This window comes from Euprymna scolopes, chromosome 38 (genome assembly GCF_053919585.1).
Source record: "Euprymna scolopes isolate OS-2025 chromosome 38, ASM5391958v1, whole genome shotgun sequence".
Classification (NCBI taxonomy): domain Eukaryota; kingdom Metazoa; phylum Mollusca; class Cephalopoda; order Sepiida; family Sepiolidae; genus Euprymna; species Euprymna scolopes.
Genome location: NC_136519.1, coordinates 57,604,533 through 57,626,309, shown reverse-complemented (window position 1 = coordinate 57,626,309; position 21,777 = coordinate 57,604,533).

Sequence of the window (21,777 nt, the reverse complement as noted above, 5' to 3'; positions counted from 1 at the left end):
TTATTTTGTTTGCCATCAGGCAGAATTATTAATTTGTGTAGTAATCAATTAATTAAATGAGTCTTTATTGATGTTGATGTCACAAGCGGACGAGAAGCTTTCAGATTGTGCTTGCTAAGGAAGAATGAAGACAAAGTGTTTCTTTATGTACATATATTTGTTTTGGATAATAAGATTATAATAGATCTACTCTGAAGTAATAACATTTTAAGTAGGTTGTTATAATTAAATATTTTTATTTGATTGCTGGTTATGTCGATAAGTGTTTGGTTTTAGTTTAGTTTTATGTCATTTTCCATGTTCGAAATTTACACTAGACACTGTTCCTGTTATTTCCTAGCCGATATCAATCATTATCATGAACCTGGTTTACGCACGTTTAATTTTTTTTGTTAAGTGCGAATTGAAGTTTTAACAAACGTTTTCTTTTTATTTAACGTGCAAAATATGAAAATAATAAAAATAAAAACCAGTATTGACGTGTACTTTATCTAGTGTATTTTTGCATACATATAAGAATCGACAAAGATGTCGATATATAACTGTAAACAGACAAATGTGACAATTATAAATCATATGATCGATAATGTTCAACTGAGCTCGTTCAAATAAAGTTATAAAAATCCTCAATACCGATATCGCCAAAAACAAAAGAACGAAGCGTCCTTATGCCATTTTCTTATCGTTAGAATGAACCTTTAATACCAGCCCAACACTTCATCCTCCATCCCTAGAGAGTATTTTTTTCTTTTCTTTTTTTTTGTTTTTAAAATCATTTTGGAAGATTTTGTCGAAGAACATAAAAAACTGTCCTACGCATCATTGAATTCCACTCCGGATAGATCTCTCCCTGGAATTCTGTTCTCATATTTTAGTGTTGCATCCTTCGGGTTTATAGATCAGCTCTCCATAAATTGACCGATTTCGAAGTAACTATATTCGATTACAAAGCTTCTCTTTGTTCGTTTGTTTGTTTATTTCATTGTTATTGCTTTTAGATGTGTCCTTCTTTAACAATAATAGGTTTTGTACGTTCGTCGCTCATTCGGTATGTTTGTCGCGATTCAATTATAAATAAATTTCTCAGCGATAAACATGTAAATTTAATATTCACATATTTTAAACGCATCCAAGCATTCTTCGAAGTGGTACTGTCCGTATGTCGATCTTTTCCGCTTCACGTAAGATAGAATGTCTTGTCACACTCGGGAACTTTTATGCTGACCTCGGAAATCTGCATGGAATTTCGAACGGACCATTTTATTAAATCCATCTCCCAGCCATGGCCTGGTAGAAATCTGAAGTGATAAGAAATTATATCGTAGTATCGTCTCTCATTTCATTTGTAATTGATTATACGTTAGTGCGTTTATCCGTTGCGTCGCAGGTGTAATGTTCATCTACAATTCCGGAAACAATTTTTATAAATCAAACTCACGCTCACAACGCATACACGCAGATTGCATTAACATATCTTAATTTAGATACGTCCAAGAGTCTCTGTATGAAACGTTGTCTTTTGGTCGATCTGTCACGCTCAAAATTGACATAACATATCGCATTGTTTGTAACATTTCATTGTCAAATCTGATACATACCTACGTATATTGAAAAATGTTCTCTCTTCCATAGCAGTTGTTCAAGTTTGAAATACAATTTCATCAATAAGCTCACGGATTGACTAGATGTAGTAGATACTGCGTCTTTATGTTTTCTTCACGATGTCCACATAATAAAAATATCTATGGAATCATTTTGGAACAGTTAATGGATTGTTGATATTTAAGGTTCTCCACTTTCTATAAAAAACAAACTTGGTACTTTTCGAACTTCTCTTTAGTTTCCTCTACTTTCACATCAGCTGTTATATCAGATAATATGGCCTTGTGTTTCCTAACCTAATCTGGTCTCCTTGTTTCAATCAAATCTTCATATTCAATATTTATATCTCACAATAATTACACATTATCGCTCTCCGCCACCTTTTCTGGAACATGCACTATTTTACTGCATTCCAACCTTATTTTCTTACAAATATGCCAAGGGACCTTTCTTAACCCTAATCCTAACCCTAACCCTAACCTTATTTTCTTACAAATATCCCAAGGGAACTTTCTCGAAATATTGTCATGACGCCTTTTGTGTGCTTTTATGCTAAATTCTCACAATTGCTTACGATGGGCTGTACATTTTCATCTTTCTGCCAACGCTGTCAACACAGGGGACTTTTAGTTGTTTCAACAACGTGATACTTCACATAATTTGTCCTGAGCGATTGCTTTTGTGTGCCACATATTAGAGCTTCTGTCCAAAATTTCGAGACATATTTTTACAACCTTTGCCAGTTTTATCTTGTTCACTGGTTTTTACAGATCCCTACTAAATTGAGTCTACGTTTTCAGTTCAAATCATGTCGCCTGCTTTTTCTTCCTTTATTTTGACACATACTTTATGATCTTTTCCTTATAGTTGGAGATGTAAACTTTCAGACTATTTTCTTCAAACGCTTTATTTTTAACATCTCTTACGAAAACTTCGCAAGGGAACCCGCATCTCTGGCGAATCAAGCGATCTGTCACCTAATTGGGGAGGGGAATGGGGTTAAAAAATCGGGACAAAACAGAACCTAATGATCACTATCACACACTAGCTAGATTATGAACACAAGGACATACAAAACTGGTCCTACTCTAGTCTAAAACGTGACCTACTCTGGACTAAAAACAACGAATCAGAGCTAACGTTCGTTTCTGCTACCCAAAATTCTTTTTCCTAAGGCACATCCAAGAACCAGTCAAGACTTGCTTCTCTCCCTCAACAGACACGCGCAACTGACACCCACCTTTCAACAAAGTCTGACGAAAAGAGTCTAACTCGGCCTTGATACGAACCTTCAAATGATAACAGAAGATTCGTATAAGATACAGGGGAGCGAAGTCCTCAGATACGTAGACCACTCTCATGCGTGTGTTCTAAATCACGGCTCTCATAACCGCTAGCAAGGTAAACAATTCTTTTCTAAGCCTATCCGTTGTCGGTGCCCAATTGCTACAAACATTGATAGGAATCAAATTTAGTGACGATGCGTTCAGCATGCGATCCATAAGACCTGTAACAAACTCAATCAGCGGCACCACGATGCGACAATAAACGAAGGCGTGACATAAAGTCTCGACTTCATCGACGCACTATTTACAAATAGGCCGCCAAGCCAGCTGAGTAAAGTCTCTTACTGACCAGGAGAGCATCTCGAATTACCAGCCAGGCCAAGGAGGCCTCATCGTTAATGAGGCATCCCGACCCAGGCTCCCAAGGCCAGATTGAGCACCTCATCTTCGTCAAAGAGAGCCCCTCACCGATAACCTCCCTTATGGACCCCATCAGTAAACCCGATATAATGCCTTTCGGGACAACATCAGAGCGTTAGAGAGGCTTTCCTTCACTCTTGAGAGAAACTTCAGCGCGCGGCGGCACTCATGACAGAAGGGGCATTCACCTCGGGTGTACCTGTGTGCCTTCCTCTTGGACTCGTGCACCCCCTCAAAGCTGGAAAGGTTTTGTTGGTGTCCTCCATCCAAAGGCCACAGTTTTCCCTACTTTGTGTGCACATTCTATCCAGGTAGTAGAGCCGTAGCGTGTGGAGCCGAATCTCCACGTTTAACATACCTAAACTGCCTTCAAAAAGATGGAGATAACAGATATCGCGACAGACTATAAGGGCCTTTCCAAACCATAAAAAAGTGTAAAAGAGCCCTCTGCAAATATAGCAACGTATCTGACGGGATTGGAAGAACTGATGGACGATAAATAAATATTTGGTATATGTGGGTATTACACACCTCCGCTCTCCCATTTAATGAAAGGTTTCTACTGATCCACAGCGCGGCTGCCGACTGTACCGCTTTCAGAACCTCCAAACAATTTTTCTCCAGCTGGACGTCCGGACCAAAGCAGACGCCGAGTATCTTGCAAGACCCGTAGCTCCAACTAAAGGGTCCCTGAATGGGCATAACCCTCCAAGCACCGATGAGCAAACCCGGGGATTGTCGCAGTTAATTTTGACCGCTGTTACCGTTACATACAATCGTATTTCTACGCCGACGGCTTTGGACTGATCTAAATTGATCAGTGCAGCCTCAGTGTCGAATTTATTTATCATCAAGCGTATCGTGTGCAAGTTGTCCTGGATTGTCCTGCCCTTCATAGCACACGTTTTCTCAGGGCTAATAAGACGAGCCAGAACAAGCTGCAGACGACTTGCGAGAATCTCGGCCAAAATCTTTAACTCAGCGTTAAGCATCATTAAGGACTGATAATTACCTAACCAATCCCCACCATCTTTGTTTTGCGAACAAAATTTATCACACCCATGGTATAGAACTTGGGGATTAGGCCATTTCTAAAACATGGGTTAAATAAAACCGTTAGCAAGGAAACAAATATGGGTGTCGAACTGTTCTAATGACAGACCGTGTTCCATGGAAAAATGCTCTTGAAAATGAGACCTGAACGCTTCCAGTACACCCTAGTTTGTGGTCACCGGACGCCCGTCCGGCAATTTGACACGAGCGATGCGCCTATCAGCAGCTTGTGGAAATTCCTCTGCACGCAGTTCAGCGGTCATGTTTGTTGCTTTCTGGGATATTCTTTTTAACCTAGCTCTAATCACTAAAGCTTGGTGCTCCTTTCCAGTAAGGGATACAAGCTGAGCCTTAATTATATTAACGCTAGCACTATCCTCCTCCTCTAATCTAGACTCTAGTGTCGCATTCACTGCCCTAGATTCTAGATTGAGTCGTTTGCTAAAACTGGCAGAAAAGGGCCGAATGGTTTCCTTAATTTTTACTCACCACTTATTCCCAATAATAGCCCGCGGGAATTCCTGTTTTAGGGTTAGTAATATAGCCCTTCAGGGTAGCCCTCCACATCGAACAACCACGTGTTGAGCTTCCAGTAACTGGCTAATCTAAGATTAGGTCTCTCTAAGTTTACTTGTGCACGAACAAGTCTGTGATCCGAGTAAACTATATTGTAGAAACTTGGACAATCTAAAATCCCTACGTCGACTTGCCTAACTAAGAACCGGTCGATATAATCGAGACTTATACCGGAGCCGCATCTACCTGTCCAAGTTCACACTAAGTCATGGGGCTTTTCATTTTGGAATTTGTAGATAAGATTGAACTTATCCACAAACTCACTAAATAAAATAGCATCCCGATCTCTGTTATTTCCCCTAGATGGTAACCCAAATCGATCTAACTCGGGATCCAGGACCGAGTTCCAGTCACCCGCTAAGATATCCGTTCAAGAAGTATCTATGAACTGCTCCATTCGCAGAAAAAAGGCAGCTAGCCGAACGTGGCTATTGGGTGCATAAACCCCAATAAAATGAAAGGCTCTACCTTTTATGGCAACATCCAAAACACACGGTCTCCACCCCGGACCCATGCAACACGGGTCACACGACGCATCTATAGACCTTTTTTACTATCCAGGAAACTCCTCTCGAGTGAGAATAAAAGTACGCTGAGTAAGCACTAAAGGTCTTAGACAGCGCACGTAAATGATCACCAGGAATAAGGTGGGTTTCCTGCACGCAACAAATATCCACTCCGAGGTGCTGCAGGTTCAGACTCAAGTGTCATTTTCGCGAGTCGGCCCTTAGCCCTCGGACATTCAAACTAGCAAGCTTGAGATCCATAATTGTGCCTTAGGGTTGGGAACCAGAAATGAACATCGCGGTTGTAAGCGTGCCGGTAGCTCTCATGATCGAATAGGTGCCCATCTGAGTGTCGATGAGCCCGTCACGAGAAATACCGCCAACATGCAATGGATAGGTTGTTTTTGCTATCCTATACAGGGAAGGGTGCATCTTTACCAGGATCCTCCAAGCACAGTTCTTCAGATTGCGTATGTCAACGTCTTTAAAGATAGCTAAGTGGGGCAAAAGTTCAAAGGCTTTATTTGCTTCCTCTATCATCGTCCAGAGATCCTTAGCTTCTTTTTCTAATGACTGTGAGTACTCTCTTGGTGTAAGGAACATTAGTTGGGTCGTCGATTGGTTTCCCGGCTACCTCCCTGAAATCAATCAGTTTAGACAAATCAACACCTTTTAAGTGGACGGAATTGTTTGCCTGTGCACCACTAATGCTGTATATGTCCTTGCCAGGAAGATGAAGGTTTTTTTCTTTTTTTGCAGGGAAAGGCTTTTTCCGGTGTCCATGGGTGTGTGTTTAGCAGGTGAGGACTTTGCGGGGGGAAATGGAGGGGTATTATGAAGGGTAGCAGATGTAGACGGAACAGGGGAGGTTTTCTTAAAGGGTTTTCTGACTGAACTAAGGGGAATTAGTTTGGGTAATATATGGAGGACAGGAGATGTGACTGGAGGCGGCATTTTAGCAGGTGAATGGGATTTAGGTTCTGAGGAAACCTGAGTGCTGAGGTTGAGCGTTGACTGCCGCTTTGTTTTGGGGCTTTGAATAGAAGAAGGGGATAGAGGTTTGCAATGTGATTTTGGATTTTCTTTGAGCGTCGACCTTTTTTTAAATTTTTTTTAGATTTACTATCCAACATATTTGTCTCTTCCGGGATCTTTCTCAAGCATTGCCCCCTCCCTTCGTTGTTCATATGAGAGTCGGCCAGCTTTTTTCTTTTCTTTTGCCGATGACGATTTGCCACGGGTCTCTTGCGTCGTTGTTGTTGGTTGTCTCTACGGACGTGGGGTAGATATCATTGATAGCGAGTTGAATTCCTATATGTTTCCCAACTCTAGTTTTTAGGTTGTTGCAGGCATTTTTTAGGGCAACCGGTGGTGAGATGGACAATTTCACCGCAATTCGAACAGGTAGGACGTCTGCCAGCCACAATGATGAGCAACCTTTCTTTACCTACCTTCAGAAAAAAAGGAATATTCGTGAAATTTTCTTTGTCAAGGAGTATATCAAAGGATCAAATCCCGTTAAATTCGTCACATTGAACGATGACGATTTCACTATATTAAAGCAAGACTGTTTCAATATATTCCCCGTCCACATAGTGCGGACGTGGAACACAGACAGGGTTGTTCTTCTTTTCCATAAGTACTCCGATCGTAGGATGTAATTGGGTGTGATGATTTATTTTTGCGATAGTGTCAAACAGTCCTGCGATGCATTGAATAAGGTATTCCAATCATTATACCCCTTACATTTAATGAATGTTATTGGTCTATATCCTGCTGTTGCAAAGAGATTGATTATGATATCTGATGATGCACGTATAAGTTTTTTTAGAGTTTCTGTCAACCACAAAGAGAGTTAAACAATTCTTTTGGATTTCTTCTAGTTTAGTTAAATCCACTAGGAGCCCTTTCTCAATGACGAGGTGCAAACAATTTCTGGCTTTCTCTACAAACTCAGTAACGTTAATGTCTACTTCTGGTGTTTTACTCAAATTGTTGGTTGGAGAGCGTCTTCCGACTCCATTTTGTCTGTATGTTTTGGCATCTGGCTAACAGGAGTAGCCATAGTCATACCGTTAAAACAACGATGAAATAGAAAAAGTTACAGAACTGTAAAAAAAAACACAAAAAAAGAAAGGGAACACATTTCGGTAAAAAAGGATCCGGTGCCCAAACAGAAACAATAACAATGGCGATAACAACAGCAGCGATAACAATAACAATTTCGAACAGAGGCACAAAATATACTAAAAGACTCCTAATGGGGGTATGACACCAATGATTTCGACGATCGTTTTTATAACCACAAGTTATAATAACCAACCAATGAAAAGATTCCAACGTTACTATAAAAATTGTCGAATTTTGGATTCAATCAGTTCGCCGTTATCTACGTAACGGCGCTGCATTTGATTCTTTGCCGCCATCTTTGTTACTGGCAATTACTTAACCCTCAGTATCGGAACGGCACTGCTTCATCACCATCTTCTTTGTTCAACATAATGTCTCAACACGTAACAGGTTATGCGGCCAGCCATCGTCTTTTCTTTGACGGTTCGCAATCTAAATTCGAATTATGGCAGGTAAGATTTCTGGGATATCTAAGGATTCGGAAACTACACAAAATGATACGATCTCCAATAGAGAATCCTAACGATCCCGAATTTCTCGAAAAGAACGCGGCTATTTTTAAAGAACTGATCTAATGCTTAGATGATAGAAGTCTGTCTCTGATTATAAGACATGCCCTGGATGATGGACGGAAAGCAGGGGATATGTCAAGAGAGCATTATTTATCAAAAGGGAAACTGAAAATTATATCTCTATAGACAGAACTAACGTCTCTAAAACGCAACGAGGATGAAACTATTACCGACTAAGTTATAAGGGCAGAAATAACCGCCAATGCCTTAAAACTCTCAGGTGAAATAATAAGCGATAGCTTGTTGATATCAATGACCCTCAAGGGACCTCCAGCCGATTTTAAACCATTTACAACAGACAACCCCATAAATTTCAGTGAATTTAAAGTGGCATTGCGCAGTTACGAAGATACGAATCGGATGCTCGTGAACAATAATAACTCCAGCAATATCATGAAGTTCAAAAATGCTTCTCGAAAACAGATACCACCAAATACGCACCTTACTGCAATGTTTTCCCCAAAAGTAATTTTCCCAAGAAAAAGAATAAAATTATGTGGACGACCCAACCACAAAAGTTTCCAATGTCGATATAAACGCTCTAAAATAAACTCCGTAAAAAACGTTGAGAACTTTGATGAAGAACATACATTTCTATTCATATGTAACTGTGACAATACCACAAACGGTAAAAATCTCCTTGTAGACTGTGGTGCTACAGCAAACGTTATCACCAAGGAATCTGATTTTATTAAATTTGATTCAAACTTTAATGTTCAAAGCCATTTCGTCGAACTTGTCGACGATAGTCAAATAAATGATATAGTCTTGAAAAGAGGCGATGTTAAAATATACCTAAAAAATAATAAAGGCCAAATCTGTAACTGTATTCTAAAAAATGCTCTGTTCATACCTACATTTAAGCAAGACATATTTTTCGTGCAGGCTGCAATTAAACAAGGCGCGAATATAAAGATTGGCGAAAACAAGTAAAAATTGATATACCCCAATGGAACTGTATTTGACATTAAAGAAAATGGCCGACTATATTATTTAAAATGTATGGTTCAAAAACTGCCGGTCACGACTTAATAACCTGGCATAAAATTCTAGGACACTGCAATACAACTGATAATACAAAATTAACAAATGTAGTCGAAGGCATGAACATAATATCTTCAAACGATCTCCCAAATTGTGATGTGTGTGCACAGGGGAAAATGACAAAATATATAAGCAAAACACCAGACAGAAAGACCACGAAAATGCTCTCACTTGTGCTTGGTAGGTCCGATGGGGAGAAATAATCTAAGGTACGTTTTGAACTTTATTGATGATTTTTCCGGTTTAATTCTAGTTTATTTTCTAAAAAAACACATCTGACACTATCCTCGCCACTAAGAAATATTTAGCTGATATTGCCCCGTACGGCTCGGTAAAATGTATTCGCTCAGACAATGGGACTGAATTTACTAGTAAAGACTTTGAACTTCTATTAATTAACCATCGTATTAAACACGAGAAATCTCCGCCGTATTCCTCCTTTAAAAATGGCACCGCTGAAAGGGCATGGCGAACCCTTTTTGAGATGACAAGATGTCTACTTATCGAATCGAAATTATCGCATAGTTCATGGACGTACGCTTTAATGGCAGCAGCATATATCAGAAATAGGTCGTTCAATAGAAGATTAGGCAAAACACCGTATGAAGCGTTTTGCAGTGTAAAACCCAAAATGAACCGAATGCATATAGTTGGTTCAGATTGTTTTGCATTTATAGAAAATACCACTAAACTATATATTTAAAGCGAAATAAGTATTTTCGTAGTTTACGATAAAAATATTAAAAGTGAAAAGGGTATTTTGGGGGGTTACGATAAAAACAGTCCAGCATATTTAATCTACTTTCCAACCCAAAATGCCGTAAAAAGGGTTAGATGTGTAAAATTCAATATACATTAAATTAAAAAATGGCGATCCAGTGGATGAAAAACGTAAGGAAATATTACCTAGTATATTAATCGATCACAATGAAAATAATAATGACGACAATTGCAATAGAACTACTGACTACAGACACTTCGATAACCGATAAGGGAGCGAAATAGGCCGGACTTCTTAAAAATTGAAAAGATACATGACTACGCAGTGGATTACTGTTACTCGTTGAAAAGCGCACCGCAAATTTATTATGAGGAGAATGATTCAGAAAATCACCAAGAATCGAAAAAAGCTATGATATCCAAATTGAAAGCTTTATCTGAAAATAACTTATACGAAATAGTGGCAAAACTAAAAGATAATATAATTTCTGGCAGTGAAGCAAGATTTGTTGCAAAAGGTTTTTCTGGAGTGGAATATTTTGCAACATTTTCACCAACGACAAATTTAACGAGAATTAGAATTTTATTACAATTTGCCGCTCAAGAAAAATTTTAAAATACATCAAATGGATGTAAAAAACATGTTTATTTAAAAGCTCCGATTGATTGTGAAATATATATTTACCATCCAGAGGGATTTAAAATGAAAAATAAAAGTTTCGTGTGGAAACTGAATAAATCGTTATACGGACCTAAAACAAAGTGCACACAATTAAAATTTAACACTCCATAATAATTTAATAGAACAAGAATTCAAGTAATGTCTCTTAGATGCGTGCATGTATACCAAAAATGTAGGTAATAAATTGTTGATTTGGGTTTTTGGGGTTGACGATATATTACTCACCTTAAATTGTGACAACACTTTAAAAGATGTTCAAAATAAATTAAATAAAAAAAATTAAATGGCCGATCTTGTCATGGTTCCTCGGTATAAAACTATGAAATTATAACAATGAACCAATCATGGTACATTGAAAATTTTCTGCTCAAGTTCGGAATGCAAGGTTGCAAACCGCGTACAACTCCCATTGAGGTGAATATAAATAAAAATATGCAGACCGAAACAAAATTAATAGACGATCAATTATACAGAGAAATGATTGGAAGTCTCATCTATTTGATGATGGCAACTAGGCCTGGTATATGTTACTGTAACAAAGCTATTTCAAAACTTATCGAGACCGACAAGTAAAACCTAAATCGTGCAAAACAAATCCTTCGTTATCTAAAAGGAACCAAAGAAAATTTTTTTAATATTTAAAAAGTCAATATATCCTCTAAATTTAGAAGGATTTTCAGATTCAGATTGGGGTAACTCTGACGATAGAAATAGTATAACGGGATACTGTTTTAGACTGTCACAGACTGGACCTATGATCTATTGAAAAACTAAAAAACAACAAATTGTTGCCTTTTCTACTTGTGAAGCAGAATTTGTGACCCTCACCCATTCCACGCAGGAGGCAATTTTTCTGAACATCCTTCTAACATCTATTTTAAAACCAGATCTAAGTAAAAAAACCTATAGTAATTCATTGTGACAACCAGAATAGTATCTTATTAGCAAATAATTCTATGCTTATATCATTCCATAAGGGATGAAATAAGCAAAAAATCTATTACTCTTAGTTATGTAAAGTCTGAGAATAATATAGCCTACATTTTCACTAAACCTATAATAAGGAAAAAATTAAAGCATTTTATAACCGAACGTTTTGGAATCTAATCATAAATAAATCATTTTTCAGAAACCCAAAAAGAGAATCATGAACAGTCGAAATCACACGAAAAAAAAAAACAGATTATAAATTGTCCCGTGCACGACGTTAAACTGCAACCATTTTTATCTTACTAACAAAATTAACCAATTAATACTAAACAGAATGTTTCTAGTTTTTGTTTTAAAAATGTATATTTGCTTGTGTATATATTTATATGTATTTAAATAGGATTATATTTATATGTATTTGAATAGGAGTATATATATATATATATATATATATATATATATATATATATATATATATATATATATATATATATATTGGAAAAGTGTTTATTTTTATATGACTCAAAAAAAATTTAATGTGATTTACAAAAAATGACTTCTTTTTGCCCACATTATACCAATATATTAATATTTTCGACAGGTAAGAATAAATAAAAATTCCCAAAAACAAAAACAACCAAAAAACAAAAACAAAAATTGTAATTTTATTATTATTTTTTTTTACATGGGAGTCACCACTTATCAAGGACTGATTGAGTGTACAGTAATCAATGAGATAGTATTGTAGTAATCATTCGTGTTGGAGATTTGATAGAGTGTATTACTTAAGGGGGCCTTTTGTCAGGAGTTTGTTTATGTTGGACTTGAAGACATCCAAGTTGTAGTCAGGTAGGAAACAGGCAAGCGGCAGAGAGTTCCACTGGCATGCAGTTCTAAGAAAGAAGCTTTGCTCATGGAATCTACGTTTGGATTTAGGCACAGATAAAGAGTGGGGAAAATTATTGACAGTAGTTTCAGCCAGACGGGTGTTTCTCATGAAAGATTGGCGAGAGATTGGAGCTCAGACGACCATCTGCCATGGAAATAACGATAAAACAAAGACAGGCTCGCAACGACTCTTCTGTGAGAGAGAGGTTGCAGGGAAGAGAAAAGGGCATCCCCACTAAACTACGAAGTCTATTTTGCACTCTGTCAAGGCAGGATAGGCTGTTTTTAGCAGCTCCTGCCCAGATGTGGCAGCAGTACTCCATCCTTGAACGTACTTGGCTTTTATACAGATAGAGAATTGCATCAGTAGTGAGATATCTTCTGGGGCGGTAGAAGGATCTCACCATTTTCCCAGCGTCCTTGGCAACAGACCGGCTGTACGTGTTCCATTTCAGATCAGGAGTAAAGTTCAAACACAGAAGCTTGTTAAAACATGGAGTCTCCCCAAGACGAGAGCCATCCAGCGGCTTTCAATTACGTTGCAGACTTACCATGCAACGAAACAATAGTATTGTCGTCAAGGCAACGCATTTTCAACAAATTATTTTCAAACTGTTATTTGTTTGCATAATGTGTTATGCTTTGAATATCAAAAAGTCGATCAATTAATTATAATCTAATATGATGATGTCTCCTATTTAAACAAGCATTTACTGCCAAATAGAAAATAAACGTGTAATGGCCATATTTAATTTGGAAATATGCTGGTTTAATAGCCCATACACTCAAAGAATAAACTAGACGATACAACAGAGTTTAGCTAATTGATCGATCGTAGAGTACATCCATGCGGGAGCCAATCCCTCGTGATTAAAGCACATACGCAAATAGTAAACGGTAAACAAAACATAATTAAAGACCTTTTTTATATTAATAACCATATTTACACGGTGTGTTATCATCTGTTTCGGTGAGTCCTTAGAAAACACATCTCATATTTATTACTGCAACAATATATTAGGTTGATGCAAAAGCAATATCTTTTTCTCGCATATGTTACTTTTAGATATTATTCCTGAATTAATTCATTGATATAGATATATCTATATATCTATAAAAATGAAAGTGTCTGTGTGTGTGTGTGCCTGTGTGTGTGTGTCTGTGCACAATAACTCTGCCAATTTTCAGTCTAGAGACTCGAAATTTGAGATTTGGGAAAATCTTTGTAATCCGTTTTCGGCCAGAAATGTGGCTATTAAGGGATCAAAGTTAAAAGATTTGACCTTGATGGAACTCTACCAAACTCCTCCGCTAATTTTGGGTCTAAACACTTGAAATTTTAGATATAGGTTTCTTGGACATGGATCTTAATAACTTGATTTGAGCCAAAACAATAAATGTTAAGAGGTCACAATAGGTATTAAAGTTTTAAAAAGTTTGACCGCTTCGGTCTCTACCAAATTACTCAGACAATTTCTGGTCTAAACATTGGAAATTTTACATAAAGGGTATTCAGAGATAGGGCAAGCTTTTTAATCGTTTTGGGTCGAAAATTAGAGCTACCAATATATAAATGTATGTATGTTTGTAAAACTTTCGACAGAGGCGACGTATTTTCACAAGATCAGTATCGTTTTGAAGATTGATTCTTCAGACAACAAATACCGAAAAATTGGCTAAAAACATTAATTTCTTCACCCTCAACTGGGCACATTTATACAGGGAAGGTCGCTTTTTGCACCGATATTTTCGGAAGTCAACCCCTCTATTCGATTATCTAGCCTTAATTTAAGCCTACGTCACTTCAGACGTCTCGTTTTTTTCCCCTCTCTATGGTGCGGGTTCGAGCCTGCCTTCCTACTACCACTTTTTTGTGCTTAACATACATTTCCAAACACCGGGGTAACGTTGGGCTCTCAGGCTAGTAATGAAAAAAATCGACGTTTTAAAGTGTCCTCTACGCTTCTTCTGCGCTTCTTTTCCGCAACAAAAACTACCCATTTCTCGAGTGGATTGTGATTTGTGATGAGAAGTGGATCCTCTACGACAACCGGTGACGTTCGGTACAGTAGTTGGATTCTGTAGAAGCTCCAGAACACTCACCGAAATTGCACCCAAAAAAGGTCATGCTGACTGTTTGGCTGTCTGCGGCCTGTCTCATCTTTCACAGCTTCTTGAATCTGGGCTTAACGATTACGGAAGATGAGTACTGCCGACAAATTGCCAAAAGGCACCAGAAGCTCCAACGTATATGCCCGAGATTGATCAATATGAAGGGACCAATTCTCCCCCATGGCAACGCTCGTTCGCACGTTGCTCAACTGATTATCACTTTTTCAAACAGCTCGACAACTTCCTGCGCGAAAAATGCTTCAAAAGCCGAGATGATGCCGAATCGACCTTCAATGACTTCATCGTTTCCAGAACTCTGGATTGTTATGCTAATGGGATAAATAAACTTGTTCCTCGTTTGCAAAAATGTGTCCATTCTAATGGTTCTAATTTCTATTAATAAAGTTTATTATGAAAGGAGTTATGATCTTTTGAAGTCGAATATGAAAAAACGACATTATTTTTGCACCAACATAATATAATGAATAGACACAAACAATACATTTTCAAGTTACTTAGACACAATTCCTTGAAAACCAAGGTAGCGAAATGCAGATAGCAACTATAAAATGTACAATGATATTTACATTTAAAAGATAACAATTACATTTAAAAGATAACAATTACATTTAAAAGATAACAATTACATTTAAAAGATAACAATTACATTTAAAAGATAACATTTACATTTAAAAGATAACAATTACATTTAAAAGATAACAATTACATTTAAAAGAGCAGATAACAATTACATTCTAATGAAATCATGTGCTCCAGAAAAAAAACCCTGATGTTTTTCAACTAACTGATGTGATGAGGAAACGCACAAAAAATTGTGTGGCAGTGTATGAGTCGAACCCACCTGCGGCGAAAAGCGAACCCGGGACGTTCCCATTGCAAATCAAATGTCTATCAATCGGCTACATTCATACTACACGCAGCAATGATTGAGTTTCGTCCATAAAAAAAGACAGTAAGTCATTCGGGCCAGTTGAAAAAGATTGGTCTATCTAACTGCGTTCGTGATTGTGTTGTTGCGTGTCAATTCGACGGTATTATTCGGGATTATGTCGTGTCTATCGGCAGTGTTGTTCGAGATCGTGTCGTGTAAAGTCGACAGTATTGTTCGGGATTGTGTCGTACCGAATCGTCGAAGGTGTTTGGGATTACGTGGATGAACTTTTTCAGGACCTTGCTGCCACGTGTAATTTAAATATATATATATACATATTTATATTTTTTTTTTTTTGCGTTTCATATCATATATTGTGAAGCAATAACTGAAATAAATTAAACATAAGTCAACTCGATACAGACTTTTGTGTTTTTCCATTAATAGAATTAACATCTAGATAAGGCACTCATGCAATCTAATACTGATAAGTCTGTCAAATACAAATGATTACCAAATCATATTTACCGCCAAAGTAAATAGACATAACATCTTATTTACTGCGCTGTCAGTTCAAATAATTCTTTACTAGCAAATGTCCGTTTATCACACAATATTTGGAATTATTCATAGTTAATGCACGAACAGCAAGAGAAATACTTAATTTAAATATAATTAATACTTAATTTAAATATAATTAATACTTAATTTAAATGTTTACAAAATTACAGGAACCGCATATATTTCAATGTAAAATAGTGTTATGTGGTGAGTTGGTTCTTAACTTAGCTTCTAAAATGTTCATTCATTTGGTTGTCTGTCGTTTACGTCGACAGATATGCTGACTTTCTAATAATCTTAACATATGTCGTCCTGTGATCATTTGTTACTTACTCCAAAACGTCAAGAAAGAGATGTTTATATTTTTAAGAATAGAAAATAGTAGCCAGAATGAAAACGTTTTGTGTGAAATAGACACCAATTAATCGATGCAAAGTAAACTGTTCTTGTTAGGAAATACAGACAGAAAGAGAGAAGAAATGAGTTATTAAATCGGTCTTGATGTTGACCCATATTTTAATAACTTAATCTCACTGAATCTAACTTAACTTAGAAAATCTATTTTCTCTATATTGATTATATAAATTATATGATTATATGATTGCATTATATGATTATATAAATCTATTTTCTCGATATGACTTCATTTCCTGTGACTTCACTTCGGTCCTCATGCGTCTAAATTCTCTAATGCAAATAACATACTGACATCACCATGCACTTCTGATCCTTAAACAATTCATCTGCACCACGCATTGTCTGTTAAGTGTAATCTAAGTAACGAACCTACCTCATTCATTACAACACAGCATGCACGTACTTAAATGAAAATACAATATTTTGTTCAGTAGTAAAACATAACAGAATAATATTGTCGCCAAATAAAATGAGAGACAAGTTCAGCTGGATTGTACAAAAGCTTAAACAAAAATGATTAAACGAATATATCAGAATGTTAACATCGAAATTAAACCATCCGAATGCTATTAATGATGTTAATCGTGTTTACATCCATTTCTTTGAACAGATGGGAAAATAATTTATTGATAAAAAATAAGATACAAATCGATATTAAAGAAATGTATAATATGCATCGTATAAAACATAGCGGATGTATATTTATATATTTATATATATTATATAGTTGGCATTATTATTATTATTTATCGCGTATATTTGTAAATTCCAATTGTTTTTCTGTACACTCCTCGCTATTATTTGTTCGCCCAATTGCCAAGCAAATCCCCATGCCATTCTTGTTTCTGTCCATTACAAAACGTTATTTGATGGATGATATTCTTCGAATGTACTTTGCCAATATAAACTACTCTATTCTTATGGAAACTCGTCTTTCATGAATTTTTTTAAGAACACAATTTAATAAAATAAACCTGTTATAATATAGTACTTTATTTTGATTAACTGCCATAAAAAGAACCCGTTTTTATTAACTCAAATATTATTTGGGTATTTACGTGGACTTCACAATTCGAAATCTAGTAATGGATCATCCCTTCTGGTCTTTACATCTTTTTACACAAAATAAACTTCGCTAATCTCTACTTTTTCGTTATTTCCATGGAAGGTGGTCGAATGAGCTCCAATTTCTGGTTCCGCTTTGTACCATATTGGCAGGAAGAAGTCATTCTCTACAGCAATTAACAAGGATGTCCTTTTCTTTCTCTGTATGCCTAAGGACAAGCGAGATTCCTACAAACAGACTTCGGGGGGTCTTTTCATCTGTAGAGCACATACTATCAAGGCTGCTTCCCTGCTAATTACAGTATGGTCGTCTTCAAATCTTATGTGGACAGATTCCTATTGTGAATCATCTGCAGAAGTATTTGAACTTACAGCCCAGTAGTCAATTTCGATCTTCTCATGAAGATCTTTTTCTCTCAATTAATTGCATCTCAGAAATACTTTTCTTCGAGTGGTTTTTAGCCTTGATAAATCATTAGTAAATATATATTTATAATGGAATAATTTCATACCGGAAGCAAACTATGAAAACTAAAGGTGTCGATGAAGATCAATATTTAGTTGCAGAATAGACAACGTTTATATACGCATTAGGGGAAGTAAATAAGGTCATCATAGTCCTTAATCGATTAGTAAACACACTTTAAGAAAAATATTTTGCTTGTTTATTAAGCATATCTTTCTATGTCATTTCCCCGCTACAAGACAATGCTGGTTACCTCCATATTTATTGTTCCCAATGTGTCGAATTAAAGATCTCAAGGTGCGTTCAATTGCCAAGGAGTAAATTTATGGAATTAAATGGAGAAGACCAAATCATTATTGTGTTTATTAAGTCCTGCTAGAAATCTTCATATGGTTTCATTCTCAGAATGTAAATGTTTTGGTTTTAACTTCAATAGGTCGGTAGGTCTGCATATCACACATCTTAGTTTAGAATCGTCTAGAAATGTGTATAAGCTGCCTCAACCACCTGTATATAACATTATTTTTTGTGATGGCATTTTAGTTGGGCAGCAACCTGAACTTCTAAATATTATTCTAGTAAGTCTGTCACACTTAAAGTGTAAATAGGATTTTCTTCCGTTATTCCAGCTTACCTTTCATTGCGTCCATTAATCTATTGCGCGTACGTCTTTTGTTGGTCTGTTATGCGCATCTTTAAAATATCAAGTATTAGTCTGTCACGCTTTAGTTCAAAATTGATAGGAATAACGGTTTCGATGCAATTTGCACCTATAAACGCACAGAACAAATGGACTCATCTTATTGTAATTCGTTTAATTTGACTGGGTTAGGGTTAAGTTTGGTATATCATGCTCTGTCACGTTTAGGTTTGAAACACTTCATCATATTGAATGGACGGAACTTTCGAATATCCGTACTTGTTTTTCATGATTTTTGTTTTCCTTTTCTTGTTTTATCCTCCTTGTGTTTTATATTTTCCTTTTAAAGTTTATTAAATTAGCCAAGTTGTTAAAAGTTGCGTCTTACTTGAAATACTAAATAGAAATACTAAATTTACCTCCCTTGCTTCTAGCATAGCATAAAACTAATTAAACAGACTGATTTAATTTTTACATTCTTCGGGTGCATTGCGGTGTCTTTCTCTTTAATTATTATAGTTTTAATGTCCCGACTATTTTAGTATCAGAAGGAACGTTTATACACACACACACACACACACACACACACACACACATATATATATGTATATGTATATATATATATATATATATATATATATATATATATATATATATATATAGTGATTAGTTAAATACCAATTAGCAAAGTTTAGGTATTAATCATATATATTTTGCAATAGAAGAAATTGTTGATGATTTTGTAATCGTTTTGTAACACGCAAAATGCTACATGAAGCATTTATAAGAATCTTATCTCATGCAAAATGTTTAAGGATAAAACGAAAAATGTACATATATGTGTATGTGTGAGTATGTATGTGTGCGTGTACGTACACATATATGTTTATATAGAGTTTAATTATTTCGGATAATAGTGACTGTCATAAGAGGAAATTTTCCTCTTACGATATAAAGAAATTATGATTTATTACACAACAGATAATATTAATTATACAAATAATAACATATAATAAAAACATAATATGATAAAAAAATGATTAATATAATTAATAATTATAACAAGATAAGCATTCTTAAAATATTATATGATAATATAACATATAAAATATAATAAATTAATTAAAAGGAAATAACAATAAAAGATTATATAAAATAATATCAAAAGTATTACTTAACAATTTGAATGTAAAACGTTTTTTTACCGTCTCTGGAGATTTTTCAAAAGATGGAACAAAAATATTCTTTTCTGTTTTTTTTAGAACATTATCTAGCGGCAATTGCAAATAGCTAACGATTGCTATTCATAGTCAGTTCTAATACATCACTAGGGCACGTTCATATGCGAACAGACCTTATGACTCTGATCGAAGAAATCACCAGCAAAATTCGAGTCGTTAAATTGTAGATGAACTGGACAACTAGATATAACTGTTAACTATGGATTTTTCTGAATTATATTTAACCAAAAGCATTTATATCTAAACGTTATAAGCAAACATTACTATATCTTATTACTAATTCATTTTCCTTTTTATTTTGTTTTTGTTTTCTTTTTCTTTGTAATAAAATTTCTTCTTTTTTTTTCGAATTAACTTTTTTTCACTCTTTTGTATTTTTAATTAATATGTTCCATTATCTAGATTAGACTAAAAAATAAAAAAAAATGTATATTGGTAGATGCCGTTACTCAAACGCACTGACGCTCATAAAATATGCATAATTATATTTTAATTCAGATTCTGTATTTATTACTGAGCTGATATGATTAATATATTGTGCCAATATATAATCTTGGTTTCAAAAGTAAATTACTGTACAATTAGGAATAATCATCAATATGTCTAACAACATTTGATTAGATGAAAAATACCGACTAAGTACACGTTACATACACACACAGACACATACACACACACACACACACACACATATATATATATATATATATTTGTGTGTGTGCTAATATATCAAGAATTGAATAGTATTAAAATAAAGACATAACATTGGTGAACAAAATGTTGTTTTTTTATCTCTCTCTCTCTCTATATATATATATATCTTTCTCTCTCTCTTTATATATATATAGAGAGAGAGAGACAGATATATATATATATATATATATATATATATATATAGAGAGAGAGAGAGAGAGAGAGAGAGAGATAATAAACAACATTTTTGTTCACCAATGTTATGTCTTTATTTTAATACTATTCAATTCTTGATATATTAGCACACACAAACACATGCACAGACATATAGACAGACAGACAGACACATACATACATATATATATATATATATATATATATATATATATATATATATATATATATATACAGGGTGTCCATAATGTCCGTGTGAAATTTTAAAATGAATTGTTCCAAATTCAAATCCTTTTTACATGTTATTTCTATTGCAATCACAAATAAAATTATAAATATTTTAAGACGCACACGGACTTTATGGACACCTTGTATACATATATATATATATATATATATATATATATATATATATATATATATATATATATATATATATATATATAGAATACACCCGCTGGTAGTTACTTGATAATTAATAGGTAGCGCATAAATGCGAAAGAACGTTTTAATTGAGGTCAGATTGGTGTTTCTCGACAATTGAAAGCTATAAGTCACCAGTGAATGACGAGAAATGACTCCAAGGTATCGATTCTAAACGGAAGAATCAGACATCAGAAATCTATTGTCCGGATATGCTTCCCAAACAAAAGTGTTCTTTTCTAAATTTTGGATATAGTTCTTTTCTTTGTGTTATTGTGAGCAAGAAATCACTTTGACGGAGAGGTAACCACCATAGAAAAAGAAGATACACTCTCCAATGGCTGCTGATTGAGTTTTTTGGTTAAATTGATTAGTTGAGTGTTAAATATACAAAATATGATTTCGTGTGGATTTTTATTCGCTTATAAATACATATATATATACATATATATTTAAACGTAGTTTTAAAAAAATACACATATCTTCGAACGAAGTACGTTCAAAAAGTATTGGTTATGTTGCTTGCATAATTATCACTTGTACTTGCGTATTTGATGTAATGCACGTAGAGAGCATGCAAGAATGTAAAAAAGGGAATTATTATGACATAACGAGAGAGTTTGTTAAATAGCCGTGTTTTATGTTTATGATATTTTCCCCAAGTTTTCGTTAGGGACCATACTT